Here is a 15,621-nt window from a genome sequence, read left to right as displayed (position 1 = left end):
GTGCAGGCCTAGAAAGCTGGCTTGGTGACTTCCCAAGAAACATCATACAGAATCAGTTTCTAAGGCTTTTATATTTCCAGCTTGAATTTAAATATGTGGTGACTCCCAGAAAGAAAACATCCTATAGTTGCTCATGCAAACACAACTACAACCTAAGCACTTGAAACAATAGCTGAAATACATTTTAAGAAAGTAAGTAGCAAAGCTACTCACTTTATTACACAGTTCAGACAAAAATATAGAGTAGGGTAGTAGAGGGTATCTTTTTGGCTCATAATACCATCTACATGAGTGCAGTGTAAATTTCACTCTGAGAAAACCATGCAATGCTTGGACTGCAACTGCCACTGAGAAACATTCAACCCCCCCAAGGAGACATTTTCTATTTTGTTTAACTGGTTTAAAATATTTCTACTCAGTACCAATTTTTCAGTTTTCCTTTTTGATGAGTGAAAAAAAAGGTTGGAGCCCAGCTTTTCAGCAACTCTCAATCTACAGGAAACATTATTGGTGGCTGCTGTGCACAGCATTGCCCAGAGGGTGAACAGGCAACCTGCCTTGATGGTGGAGCTGGCCATAGGGAGGGCCAAGAGCTCTTCAGTTCTTGGAGCAACGTTTGGGGGCACAACTGAAAGCAAAAATACTGGCATCTGCAAAGAAAAGAGCAAGAAATGTAAGGATAAGACTGAATGAAAATGTTACGCTGGAAGAATTTTATTTATAAGACATGCTGTACTAGGTTTATGTGGCAAGGTTTTGATACTGTGCTGCTCCATGTCAGATCAGAGCAGATCCAGATGCTCCAGAGGGACCTACTACTGCCACAGCTGAGGTATGAGTGATGCTGAGTGTGCTCTGGGAGAAGGGAATTAAGGAAGGGAAACATTGCTGCTCTACAGCAGCTGGGAGAGAGAAGTGAGAAATGTGAGAGAAATCGCCCTGTGTCCACAGAAGTCAGTGCAGTAAGAGGGCAGGAGGTGTTCCGGGTATGGAGCAGCAGCTCCCTGCAGCCCAGGAGAGACCTGTGGAGGAGCAGACCATCTCCCTGCAGTCCATAGGCACTGTGAGGGCTGATCTCCTTGTGAAGCCACAGAGAAGCCCACAAGGCAGCAGTGGATGAGACCTGAAGGAATCATAGCCCATGGAGAGCCCCACAGGAGCAGTCCAGGCCAGAGCTGCAGCCCATGGAGAGTGGCCTGTGCTGGGGCAGGAAGGCAAGGGGAGCTAGCTGCCTTCTTTGGGGACACATGTGAGTCAGTTCCTGAAGTGCCTGACCACATGATATGGAGCCATGTTAGGGCAGTGCTGGGAGAGCTGCAGCCTGTGGGAAGCCTACACAGGATCACATCAGAAAGGATGGCACTGTGGGAGGGACCCACATGGAGCAGGGGCAGAGAGTGGCAATGGAGGAGCAGCAGAGATAAAGCATTATGAGCTAATCGCAGTCCCTATTCCCATTTCCCCTGAGGTGCTCAGGGCAGGGGGAGGTGGGGAAGATGGATGTGGGAAAGTGTTTTTAGTTTGCTTTTCATTCTCATTGCTCTAATTTGTCCCTGATATGACTGAGATCTGCTTGTTCATACCTCAACTCTTGAGCTTTCTTCTCATTACATTTTCTCCTTGTGTCTTTCTGAGGAGAGGGAATGAGAGAGTAGTATGGTGGTACTGCCCGTCAGTGTGAAATTACCACACCTGTACTTGCAGACATATGGATTCTGTGATGATGGAAAGGCAATTCGACCCCTGTAATACTGACCTGCAGTAGCAACGAACTACCAGCTTGCTTTGTGAATGTAACGGCTTGTAACCTCACACGTGCATTCATACTGTCATATCATATTAAATGAGCTATAATTGTAGTCTATTAGAGTGCAATAACCTAAAAGTGATAGTGCATGACAGCACCTGTCAACACGTCATACAAGATTGTATGGGATGCTGAATGATACCCATTTTATACCACATTAATGAGGCAGTTCATTCTTACCCACTCATAAATAAACAGGTTTCAATTTCTTTATGCACCATGAGAAGATTTATTTATTTATTTATTTATTTATTTATTTATTTGGCACACAGATCCACAGAAGTCGTGATAACGTCTGGAAAAAAAGTATCAAGAGTGTGACTGTTAATGGCAATGGTGATGTTATTTTTATCATTATTAAATGCTCTATGAATACATATTAATATGACTCTTTCCATTTTATGGCAAAGAAAATAGGGAAGAACATAAAGAAACAAGACTGACCATGTTTAGTAAAGATTTAATATACAAAATAAATGAATTGCCTGATTACTTCAGCAGCATCCAATGGAAAGACCATTATGGGCAGATGCCTGCTCCTCTTCAGATAAGTGGCTGCTCTGGAGCTTTGCTTTCATTCACAATTTTTCTATCTGAAATGGATATAGTAGGAGAAAAGTGGGAAATGATGGCAGAAAGAGGAAAGACAGAGAGCAGGAAGCTTTCAGAAAAATCAAAAGAAAAGCAAATATATCAAAGTGTGTGTACAATGTCCATTATTTTCTGTATCCTGACTGGATCAAAGTGTCTTGCTTTCAAATATCTACTCAGGTCTCAGTCATAAGTAACCACCTGTCTTCTTTTGTAGGGCCCTGTGAGGAGGGGTCAATAGAGTCCTTGGCAAGCCCACATTTCCCCTCCTGGATACTGTCAGATGTCACCCTCACCACTAGGTTGGCTACATGATGCTCAGTCTCTGGCTCAGCAGCACCTTTCTTTCTTGGTTTAAGGTGAGAGGTGCCTTTAAAAGAAAGAAAGTATCTCTCAGTGTAAGTAAAATAGAACTGGAATGCAGGAACCTGTTACTACTAAAATGATCACTAAATCTTGGGCAAAACTTGTTCCTTTGCCAAGAACGTCCTGAAGAATCCATGCAATGGTCATCTTTCACGATCCAGGTAAACAATCTCTGTTCCTTCTTTAATCTTTGAACTATTACAACAAGAATAGATAACTTGAAACCACAGCCCACGAAGACACACCAGCTTCTTCCTAAGGAGTGAAAATGAGTGGTTTCAGTCTTGGGATCTTCCTGCTCCATGCTGACACCTGAACGACCAGTATGATCAAATACAAATATTGTCTGACTTCAGCTCCACACAGAACTACGGGCTCACCTAGAAGACCCTTGTTCTATACCAATTTGCTGCAAAAATGATAACTTAATAACACCAGTGCAAATTCATAACACTTACCTGAATACACTGGCACCACATGCTATTTTGTTCTGTTTTATGTCTCAGGGCTGGTAATTTATCAGTACCAGTTTTGATGTACTGCTCAAGAATAACTACTTTTTTCATTTATCAAGACTTATTTGGATATTTTCATATTACCCTGTAAAAAACTACAGAATAGCTTCACTGGAATATTTTCTCAGTAATCTTCGTTTTTTCCTTCTTCTCCAAGAGAAGTGAGTTAAAATTTCTCATTCAAAAATCATGTCATCATTTTCCTCAGAAGTTTTTTAAAACAGTTATTTTAAGAAATGCACTACCTTGTGAAAATTTGAAGGACAAGGAAGACTGAGAGTCAACATTCACTAGACAAAAAGATCAGGTGAAAATTGTTCCTAACTGGCTTTGTTTGGCCAATACTTGTGACTGAAAAAAAATTTCCAATAAATAATTTCCCTATTTTCACAGTATTTCAAACTTTTGTTCAAAAATGATTATTTTTAAACTTCTTGAAATAAATCATTTAATGAGTGCTTAGATTCTTCCAACTAAATGAACTTTTAACTTTGACTTCAACCCCAAGTATTTTCTACCTTTTTTTTTTCCATTTTGCCAAGAAAACCAATACAATTTTATGCTTTAGATCAACCCAAAATACATGTATATATCATGTATATATATTTTTTTTCAGTTTGACCTTTGAAGTGAATGGAGGATTATTCACAGAATTCCACTTTAAAATGGCTTGGATCTAATTGCGCGTATAGGCACTTATTTGCTGTATGATCTGACTACTGTTCTCCTACTTCTTGCTTTATCCTCCTAATTGCTGCTGTGCTTTATTCTACGTCAAAACGTAGACAGTTAGGGGAAGACAGTATTCCTTCCTGTATATCTGACGTGTGTTTAGGACAATTGTCTTTATACCAGTGGTAAATATATAGAACAGAGCTATGTTCATTACACATCCATCACCCCTTCCAACACCTAGACACCATCTTTGTCACTATGAGTAATATTCCTAGCATGCAGGATTCATTGCCTTCATATTTTTTTCTGAAAAGAATAATTCAATCTTCCAAACTAATCAGCCTTTCATATTGGTCCTCTCTACAGCCATGTGAACTGGAAGCCAACTCTAGTAAAGAAACACAACAGAAACCTTGCGGATTTCCATAGAAGAGAGAGAGGTAAGTGTTTGATTTCAAAACTGGAAGGCAGATGAAAGAAGCAGCAAATGACAGAGAAGGTTGGAAGAGCCTAGTTTCTGCCTGCTCGCCAATGTTGGCAAAGGAAGAATAGATAAACAAATGAATGCCTCTTGGTGTACCTATAATTACCAGATCATTCAAATACATCTTTGTCTTTCACTGTCTCTTCCAACATTCTTTTTGCTTGGTTTGTTTGTTGTTTCTTTCTTTAAAAACAAACAAACAGCAATAAAAAAAATCTGGTACAGTTTTCTGATCTCTGCTTAGACTGATCTTAGCTTCCTTCAGTGGACTTATATCTCATTTACTGTGCAGGAACAAAGCTTTTTTGCATCCCAAGAATAATACTTCTAATAAGATGAGATGTGTTATAAAAATGCTTAATTCTTCCTCAAAACTGAACAGGTATTTCACTTTGACCCAGACAATGGCAGATCCTGCCAAATCTCGCTGTAAGAAGCAGTGACAGAGTGGAAAGCAAAATTTCATTCAGCAGTAGCATACAGAGTAATCCCAATCATTCATAAGTAACTTCTGTGTTTTTTCAGGTTTTTTTTTTCTTCTTAAATGACTTCTAGCATACATATAAAGTTTCATTGAATCCCTCTTCACCCTATAACTGGCAATGCAGTTGTCATGAATCTGCTTTCAAACAACATGATACCTAGTCTGAAAAGCATGATCTTCTGTGAAAGGAAACTCACAAGCAGCTTCTAAAAGAGGCCTCCTTGTATTTGCAAAGAATTTTCCATACACCCTCTGTACATATAAGTCATAGCTCACTGCCTCTGAGGATGAGGAAAGGTGATGCAGAATCTCTGCATTAGATCACTGCATAATGTTTCAGGGCATTGAAAGAACACTGGTGGGAAAGCACATGAGCAATGGGCATGAAACTTCTACAGAAAACCAGAGCTCATGTATTTTCAAACAGCAAATGACTGTGGCTGCAGATCTTTGGGATCCTAATTTGAAGCCCAAGTACCACGCACATTTGTCAGACTGTGCTCCTGGCTTTGCAGATTCCATTAAGACCCTGGGAAGAGTCAAAAAAGCAACAGTAAATAGATCTAGGGGGTTTCTTTTCTTTTTTCTTTTTTTATTGTTAACTCCTCTATGCCAGTGGAATTTAGAAAGATCACTGCAAACAGTACAGATTTCTGTAACACTTGACATCAATTTTAGCTCCCAACTGTCTACAGAAGAATTTTGCAGTCTAATTAGAATTGCTTACATCCAGCAACTGTTTGAAATAAACAAAAATTAGAGCATAGGAACATTTGTTTTGTTTTGTTTTTCTTTCCTAATAGTAGCTCAAATAAGGAAATGAGAGAATTTAATTACACTTACACAGAGTTTGTGGTAGAAGCACACTGTCAGGTCAGCGGTTGGAGGCCAAGAGGAGTTGCCACAAGTTAAATTAGATGGGATGTATGTTATCCAAAGTGCTAGTGGGAGAAAGAAGGGATCAGTATTAGGCTGCTCACCAGAATCCTTCTTTCTGTGGTCTTAGCTCTCCATAAAACACAGGAAATTATATGCAAAGCTTAATTTTCCTCATGTGATTTCCTATCTTTTGAACTCTTCTTCTTGTTGAAAGTATCATGGATAAATCACATTAGCTTTGATCTGAGCCTTTCCTACCACTCCATAAAACACAACTTTGTGCACAAGGGCACAAACAATTTGTAAAATGAGTGCACAAAAGGACAGCATTTTATGGATTCATCTGCCAAGCACTTCTTCTCAAGAGGAGAAAGACATCACAAGTCTCTGAAAATGCCAAGACTCATCATCAAATGGTTCACTGACATCAAAACATCAGTCCAATTTGGTGCTCTATACAAGCTATTTCCAAAAGAACTGCACTGTCTCCTACATATATACACATATATTTTGCTGTGCAGCTAGCTCTTCTAGTGGATGCATCCCATTCCATTCATGCCATAAGAATCATAGTGTAGGCTCTGTATCTTCCCCCTGATTTCTGATGGTAAGCTCGGCCTTGTAGCTTTCCTATCATAGCTTGACCTAGTTTCCATGATTTTGAGCTGAATCTGAAGAAATCACTAAGGCTCTGAGGAAGCACCTCAGGGAAAGGAGCATAGCAGGAAATGACCCCACAATCATGGACTTATGGAGTTATTTCAGTTGGAAGGGATGCTTGGGGTCATCTGGTCTGACCACCTTCTTAAGACTGGACTAGCTTTGACACTAGTAAATCAGGCCTGCCACAGTGAGAGGGTTCAGTCATGGAGGAGAACATGATTTTTAGATCCCTGGCAGAACCCTGACTCCTGTCACACTGGAATAGCCAGGAGTTGCCTAAGCCCCTGATGGGAAATCAGGCAGCAACAAGCAACCCATTCAGTGCTCAAGGTGCCATGTAGTACTCAACAAGACTTACAATTGATTGGAATAAGTCTCTAAGAACTTGACCAGTCCCAGCATTCCCAGCAAGTGAAGCAATGTGATCTAGGCACAGTGTTTGTGTCTGTAATGTGTCCAGCCCGTGCCACAGGTAAGCATTCTGAATCTCCCTCTTCCTCTTCACATAGGCTGTGCTGTGTCACAGAAGACACATTGCCCAAGAGTACAGTGGGTTCAAAACGTGTGAAATTTCTCTAGATGTGTGTCCTTCCCACTGTTTCCCATTCCCACCTGTACTCTCTTCCTTCTTCCCTTGTTGCTTTTGGTGGTGTGGAGACTTCAGATATTGCCTGGGAGAGGCAACCATTTAACCTCCACCTCTCCAGGCCTCCAGACACCTTCCCAGCTGCAAACACAAAGGCATGGGTGAGTGCTTACCAGAAGGGCCCATGGCCTGGGAGAGATGTGCTATTTGCACAGACAAAAGCTCCTCCTGTGCACCTAGGCACCAGCACAACCTGACCACCCAAATGTTTGTTGCAAGGGAATAAAAGGAGCAGCATCATGATCAGATGGAATCGCTAGCCAGCTTTAGCAAACACGGGCTTTAATTAATTTTTTCCTCCCATTGTTTACTCAGCTTTGTATGTAACTGAGAGCTGAACTGGGCTTATCAGTAATTACCAACAAGTTCTGGAAACTTTACACGTCATTGTGCTATGTTACTGCATGAGGCAGCGATCCATGAAGAAGGATGTCTCTTCATTCACTGCTAAACAATATTTTATATATATATATAAAACAAACAAACAAGCAAACAAAAAAAAAAAAAAAAAAAAAAAGACTGAAAACTCCTCCAACCTACTGTTTTGAGAGTGGAGAGACAAACATGGGGAAAGCAGAGGGCAGCAGCACCCCTGTTTCAGATCTAATTAGGAAACTTTCCTGGTTGTAGCACCATGGTACAAACGTGGCACTTCGGTGGACGCGCTGCCTGCAGCCAGGCTCTGCAGCAGCTCTCACAGCCCTCGAGTTGCATTTTGCCATTCCATAGTGACACCTGCCGGGAGCAGCTGAATTGATCGAGCTGAGACTCTCCCGCTGCTCTGCTTGGCAAGGGGCTGCGAAGTGCAAAATGAAGGGGATACAGCAATCAGGCAGATTGATTCTCCTCCTTTCCTTCCAGATTGAGCCAGGCTCTTAGCAGAGGGAAAAGGGATCTCTGTGCTTGATTAGTGCTTACAAATGCCTGATGTGAGCTGCACTGATGTAGCAGCTGATGGCTGCAGGAGAGGGGATTGAAGGAGACTGGGGACTTGTTCAAATGTAGAGGGCCAAATTCAGTCCACGTGAAAATGAGATGAAGGCAGAAAGGTGTCTGTCCCCTTTGCAGAAGCTGAAAGGTGAATCAAGAGGAAAGATCATGTCACACTTGCTGTTTGCTGATAGTTTCTCTGTAAATATTGACTGTTGTAGGAAGACAAGATCTTGGGCTCTGTATTTTTAAGTACCTTTGTTCTGATTTGATACAGCCACTCTTAGGTAGTCTGAAGTGTGGTTTCTCTCTACTTTCTGTTCTCTTTCCTCCTGAGGATTTCACTGCTCCTGCTCAGCATTTAGATCCTATCACGCCTGCAATGTGGGCTGCAATGCATGCAGGCACCAACTAGGGAAATAGAAAAATCTGGCCCCTCACCCTGCACTTCCCCTTCTCTCACTCAAAGCTGAAAGGAAAAGACAACCTGGCAGGATAAGTGCCAAAATGTTTTAGACATAAACGACAGATACCAGAGTCATCACACATTTTCCTAGGTGGGATAGTAATTTCTGTAATGTATTTTTAACAGTGAGGAGTGATGGGAGGGAAGCCACTTAAATCTAATGCAAACGGAGGATTTGTCTGTTACGTAGTTTGTATAATGTCATACCTAGAAAATGTTATAAAAATGGAGGTATTATGGGGACAAGAGGCATTTCTAAAATTGGAGGCTTCCTTTTAGGGCTTTAGCCCCCTCGCTCTTCCAGATCACCTGGTACGTTTCTTATCAAGGAAGAACAGGAGCCTATCTCAGACCCATGACAACTCCCTGGGCTGTGTGCTACTTAAGGAGCTCTGCTCTCCTCTTGCACCTAACTCTCCTAGGTTTTGCCAGCTGCTGCTTCTTCCCCTTATTGCAGTTCTTCAGTGATCCCCAACTGTTCCAACCACAGCAGGGCAGTTTCCAAATGCTTTCAGGCTGTTTTCTCCCTCCCTTCAAGGCAGTGGGAGCTTCTGTGTCCAAAAACCTTATCTAATACGGAGGCTTCCTGCCGATTTGGTTTTGGCTCCAGTCTTGGCTTAAAGGTGTTAGAGACAGGATTGTGCACTCGACTGATGCACAGTGACAGCAGTCTGGAAGCTCTGCATAGCAGTGGTTCAGCAGGATTAATTGTGCTGACCTCATTTAAAAAGCACTTTGAGATCTATGCATGAATGTGATTGTTTAAGTAATAATAATAACAAAGAGATGTATTGATGATATTCATACGTATTAGCAGCCTTTCAGAGGGGGGCTATAAGAAAAAAGGGGACAGACCCTTTAGTAACATCTGTTGCATTAAGACAAGGGGAAATATCAGGGGGAAATTCTTTACCCAAAGAGTGGTGAGGTACTGGAACAGGCTGCCCAGAGAGGTTGTGGATGCCCTGTCCTTGGAGGTGTTCAAGGCCAGTTTGGATGGGGCCCTGGGCAGCCTGGGTTAGCATTAAACGTGGAGGTTGGTGGCCCTGCATGTGGCACGGGGGTTGGAGATTCATGATCCTTGAAGTCCTTTCCAACCCTGGCCATTCTGTGATTCTGTGATTCTGAAATAGTTTCAAGTAAAGGAGGGGAGAATAAGACTAGATGTAAGGAAGTTTTTTACAAGGGCAGAGAGGCACTGGCACAGGTTGCCCAGAGAGGTGGTGGATAGGGTCCATGGAAACATTCAAGGTCAGGCTGGATGGGGCTCTGAGAGCCTTGATCCGGCTATATGTGTCCCTGTTCATTGCAGAAGAGTTGGACTAGACGGCCTTTAAGGATCCCTTCCAGCTCAAACAATTCTATGATTCTGTGATTAGTCTCATGGCTAATTATTTCAGGAATAAATGGTTGAAATACCTGTTGGTAGTAAAAAGGAGAGCAGTATTCCAGAAATAGGATTCTGGAGGGCTGTAAGGGCTTTTAGATAATGTTTGGGGCTGTCCTGCCTCAGAAACAGCTTTCATTTTTATTAAGGTAACACAACATTTAGGAAAAGGATAAATTTTGCTGAAGTGCCTTTAACCCGAACGGTGTTAAGGAGGCAGAATTTAAGAATCTGGACTGAATGGGATAAACCCAGCGCTGAAAACACATTCTCCGTGAGGAAAGGAGAAAGCCAAGCGGCCGCCGCCGCTTCTCCGTGCGAGGCGGAACGAAGCCCCCTAGTGGCCGCCGGCAGCCCTGCAGGCCCTGCCGTCCCTTCCCGGCTCCGGTAACACAGCTGGCAGGATTTCCAGGTTACGGTTTGCAAATGGACGTTGGTTGGGTTTCCTTTCCTGCTAAGCAGAGGGTAGAAATCTCTATCGACGTGATGCAGGCTGCAGTTCTTTCACAAATAAATCAGTTGGTGGCATAGATGATGTGTGAGGGCAGTGTTTGTTTGTTGGTCTTCTGCTGGAAGATCAGGTAGTTCAGGAGCTCCTGTGTTGCACATGCCCTTTTCTCACAGGCAATCAGTGAACAGGCGGTGTGCGATTGCATTGGAGCAAGGATCTGACCAAATAACCCAAGCGCATGGCTGATCGAAGAGTCTCAAATCCCAAGACATAGGACATTGGTCTCCAGCTGAGCCTTCTCCTGTGGTCTCTCCAGTTCACGAATTTCCTCCCTCTCCAAGCGCTGGAGCTCCTTATCAAATTAAGGAGCCCCTCGCTGATTCATGCACAGTCTTCATGGGCTGTGCTCACTGCACTGGAGCAGAGATACAGACATAGATTACCAAGGGCAAACTGAAGGATTTCACTGTCATTGAAATTTGCATAGAATTTGTTGGGGTTCTTTTCTGCAGCGGAAAAAAAAAAAAAAAAAAGTCAAACATGCCTTTCTATAGCAATTAATAGTTGGAATATAATTACTTTATATTTCAATACATCTGAATTATGAATTAAAGCCTCTTACAACAGAAAGGTTGTCCAAATATTTTCCTATCGGATGAATGACAGGTTAGAGCTATGAGAGGGTTTCATGTACTAGAACCAGCTGTCACTGACCCATCTTTGAGTGTGTATGCCATTGCCCTGTGATACAGACTTCTACTGTTTCTACAGTAGAGTACTACTAAGGTTCTCATTATCTTGTAGGAGCTGATTGTTTCTGAGCAGCCTAGAACATTCTTCCTGACAGTGATGAGAAGCAGGTAGACACAAAGAATCAGAAGTGCATCAGAAATATATTCCAGTGAAGTATGAAACTCTGCTTCTGTACACATGAACCCAGCTGAAGAGTCACAACCTACCCATACCATCCAGTTCTGAACCCCACCAGGCTCATTTCCACAGACACAGCTGACTCTTGACAGAGAAGGGTCAGAGTGGATATCAGGAAAAGATTCTTCATCAGAGGTGGTGGAACAGGCTCCCCTCCCCACAGAGCAGTAGTCATGGCATCAAGCTCGCCAGAGATCAGGAAGTGACCCAGAACAACGCTCTCAAATGTACAGTCTGATTTTTGGGTGGTCCTATGTGATACCAAGAGTTGGACTTGACGATTCTTCTGGGTCCCTTCCAACTCCAGACATTCTATGATTTTATGACTTATGAGCCTCACGTGAGCTGTGTGTTGCATAACTCCAACACACAGTATTGAAAAGTGTTTGCTACAGAAAAAGCTGGAGCTACATGAATGAGAATACGATGCCAGCCCACTGTGCCTTCTTTCAGTTTTATGCACATATTTTAAGCTACATCCATATCCTCTTATTTCTCATTGCCTGTGTTGGTCCTGGCACATCGAGGGCTGCTGTATGTGGTGCTCAGAGAAACTCAATGCTTCTCTCCATAAAACCTGCTCCTTAGAGAGGGCTAAGTGTGACACTCTTCGATTATGTGATGTTCACATTGAAGAAACAAGTTACAGAATTGCCTTTGAACTAGTCCAGGAACATAAATACACTTTTTCTGTTGCTTTGATTAGCAATAGAAGTTGCTATTTGAAGTTCAGGGCAAAGCTTTAAAGCCTGAAATTGTATAGGGAGAGAGAGGAGATGGCAGAACATCAGAAAATAAAATAATCAAATAAGGATTACATTCAAAACTCCAACTTCCTGACCATATGGTGCTTCTGGGTATAGCACTACCCTACACTTCCTGAGATAAGTTAAATGCAAGCTGAACACCCCAGCTCCTCAACTGAATATATATCTATCAGGGTCAACAGCTAGCTGGGTTTGAGTTCAGTCACTTTGTTCCTATGGAAAATTCTCCTATTCTCCAATGATGAAAGTTTCCTGCAGTGTGAAATCTTTATTGGTTAATTCTTCCTGGGAGCCACTCATCTTGACTTTGTCCAATGTTTTGCAAAATTCAAGATTTAGGCTCATTATATTAAGAGAAGGATTCAAGTCTCTTCCAAACCTCACAATGACATCCTCTCCTGCTGCATAGTCTCATCCTGGGCTGGACATGGGTAGACAAAACTAGTCCTTTTCACGTCATCTAAAACCGATGACCATCAAAGCATTTTACCTGGGGCAAAAAGAAAGGCCAGATTTCAAGAGAGCACAGCCTATCAATGAGACTGGGGTCCTTGAAGCCGGTGGAATTTTTTTTAAGTCATTCACAAATGCTGTATCTACACTTGACAGGTCATTTCATTCTATTTAGCAATTTTTATTCTCTGTGGTTTATAAGCTCTTAAGCAAATGCAAGAGAAGGAAAAGCTAAGGTGTCTGATTATACACTACATCAGGCTGACAGCCTAACTGAATTTCCCCTGTGGTACTAGCAAAACACTGTTCCAAAAAAAAAGTAATAATGCACACAGAAAAAAAAAAAAAAAGAAAAAAGAAAAAGAAAAAAAAAGGAGGAGAAAAGGGGGAAAAAAGGATCACAGAGATCATATCCTTACATTTAATTTCAGAGAACAAAACCTAAAGCTGATTTCTCTTTAGATCAGTTGTATACCAGTTGGAACATGAGTGCCTAGCACTGCGACTCAGTAATATGATCTGAGCTTTAAATAGCTGCCAAATAACCATGTGGTGGCTGGCAGCACTGAACGTGTTGCAATGAGAGTGATCTGTTTCAAAGTAAACCCACATAACAGAGGATAAGTCAATCTGATGTGATAGAGTAAAGGAGTGGAGGGGATAACATTTTTCATTATCTTTCTGGGTTTCATTCTTCCTTAAAAGTGCATCCATCTTAGATAAGGATTTATTTGAGGTCTTTTCCTTAGCCAGTTTAAAACTTGAATTGCATGCAGGTCATTTCAGAGGATGCCTCCCTCCGCAGCCAAGGCACAGGCTTGGGTCAATGATGTGCCAAACGTGAAATATCATCGTGATGGCACCGAGACTGTCTCATTGCTGAAACCATATTCAGAGTCACTGCTTTCTAGCATGAAAGCACCTTGCATGTGTACATATTCTCCTTATTGTCTACCAAATGCATCCTTGACCATTTTTAGGAAAGGGTAAGGAACAGATCTACAGCAAATAAGCTGGGGTGACTTCTGCTCCAGGCACTCCCCTTATCCTCACAGCAAAGCCAGAATGGTAGCATGCCATGAGGTCCATCTTAGGGAAAACCAGATGCAGAGTTTGGAGGTGTCAGACAGGAGGATGCTGCCAGCCCTCCTTTCCTTCTTACCTTCATGCCAAAATGCTCTTCTGATCCCCATTGCTAATGTGTTTCCTGTGTAGATGACCAACATTTTGGACTAGAAGGACAGACTAGCAAACTGATTAAGACACTCAGATGAAAAAGTGGTGCTGTCTATGCTTAAGAATTCTTCATCCCTCCTGAAACTTTAGATCCTAGATAATTGCTTATATATTATTGACTTTAGCATCTCTGTGTGAGCATCTCAGCAGCAGGAATCCACGTTTTCTCAAAAAGTGAACACAGCAGAATTACAGCATACTTTATTTTGTCTTCCCTGCATGGAAATCACTCCGCTGGAAGTAGCGATTGGAACAGGAGAGAGAGAAGAAAACCCAGTTGTTCCATCAGAAGATAAATAGCTCTTTTAAGAAGTTCAATCTGACTTCTTAGTAATTAACGCAATGTATGTGGCAGAATGCTAGGATTTTGTATGAATGGAGACAGCAGCACAGGCACTACTTGTGAGCGTCCTACTAGCAGCTTATTAGCTCGCCACGGAGCGCAGACCCAGCTGCAGAGACATCCTGCAGAGAAACAGATCAGCCTTTATGATGCATTTCCTAAAAGGCAAATACTGCTTTAGCTCCCTAACATAAACGTCAACAGATGACCACACGTTTCATCAAGGTCAACTCCAGAGAAACTTCCAGCAGCCACCCCAATGAGTATCAAGGATAAACCAGGGGCACATCCTTTCCCGTCTGTTTGTGTCAGCAGCTGCCTTTGCCGCATCGTGTCAGCATGCCCCCTGGGAATCCGCAACAGCTGCACAGCAGGCTGGCAGAGAGCAGTGCAGAGGGACAATCAGCCTTTCTTCTTGCCTCCATCCCCTTGTTTTTGCACTGCCGCTGTGGGCAGTCACTGTCCTCACCAGATTTGCTCTGGACAATCAGATGATCAGATTGAAACTAATCAAAAAATCTTTCTTACCTACCCATTCCTTTCACCATCACTTTTCCAGACACGTGACTTTAAAAAAAAAAAAATCTCTGCTGATTTGATCACAGGCTGTTGAGCCAGCCAGGCAATTAAAAACAACCCCCAAAACCAATAGTTTTGCAGGGAATGGAGTTCTTTGACCAATTTCACAGAATATTTTGATTACAGTATCTAATTCCCTTTACAATCTTTTACCCAGTTTTAATCATGATAATCCCTGTATCATTGACAAGGATTTTCTGGACAAAAGCAAAAAATGTCTGGAAGAGTGCCAAAGAGGGTGTCTCCTTAGCTTGTCTGTCTTCCCACAGTTCTGACAAACTCTGGGCAGCCTGGTCTGGTGGTTGGCAACTCTGCACATAGCAGGGCAGTTGAAACTAGATGATCACTGTGGTCCTTTTCAACCCAGACCATTCTGTGATTCTATGATTCTATGAAAACCATTCCTGTGCACATAGATTTTAATGAAACCAGAAGTACAAAGGTAAGAGTATGCTTTTAGGTAACATTTACATGGAAATGCTTCCCTACCACCCAACACCCTGGTCTATGACAGCTACTTGTCACTTGTACATCACATGTGCTCAGTGAAACTCCTGTCTTGGTATGCGCAAACAACCTGTCTGTACCTCTCAGAAGGAATCTCTCAGGTCTACCATTAGGAGAAGAAAATGGTATCCAATTAAAGCAAATGGATAGAGCTACAGACTAGTGCCAAAAGTTTAAGTCTGAGTGAAGAATTTATGAGGGCTTAAGCAATTTCTACTGACGCCAGAAAGGCTCCCTGAAGTTTCTAAGAGAACTGTCAGAAACACCTTGGATGTTCAATGGCCATTACTCCCGCAGCCTGACCCAAAGAGCTGCCTCTGAGAGATGGTGTCTTGCCCATAGGAGTGTAGCTAATTTAGCTGACTAATGGAGAGAGCCCTGAAGATGCACATGGGCTGAATTAAGGGCTCCACAGGAGCCTTTGGCTCATTCCTTGCAGAGTTTATTAGTTGCTGCTGCACA

Source organism: Tympanuchus pallidicinctus, unplaced genomic scaffold (genome assembly GCF_026119805.1).
Source record: "Tympanuchus pallidicinctus isolate F22 unplaced genomic scaffold, pur_lepc_1.0 scaffold6, whole genome shotgun sequence".
Lineage (NCBI taxonomy): Eukaryota > Metazoa > Chordata > Aves > Galliformes > Phasianidae > Tympanuchus > Tympanuchus pallidicinctus.
This window is presented reverse-complemented; position numbering follows the sequence as displayed.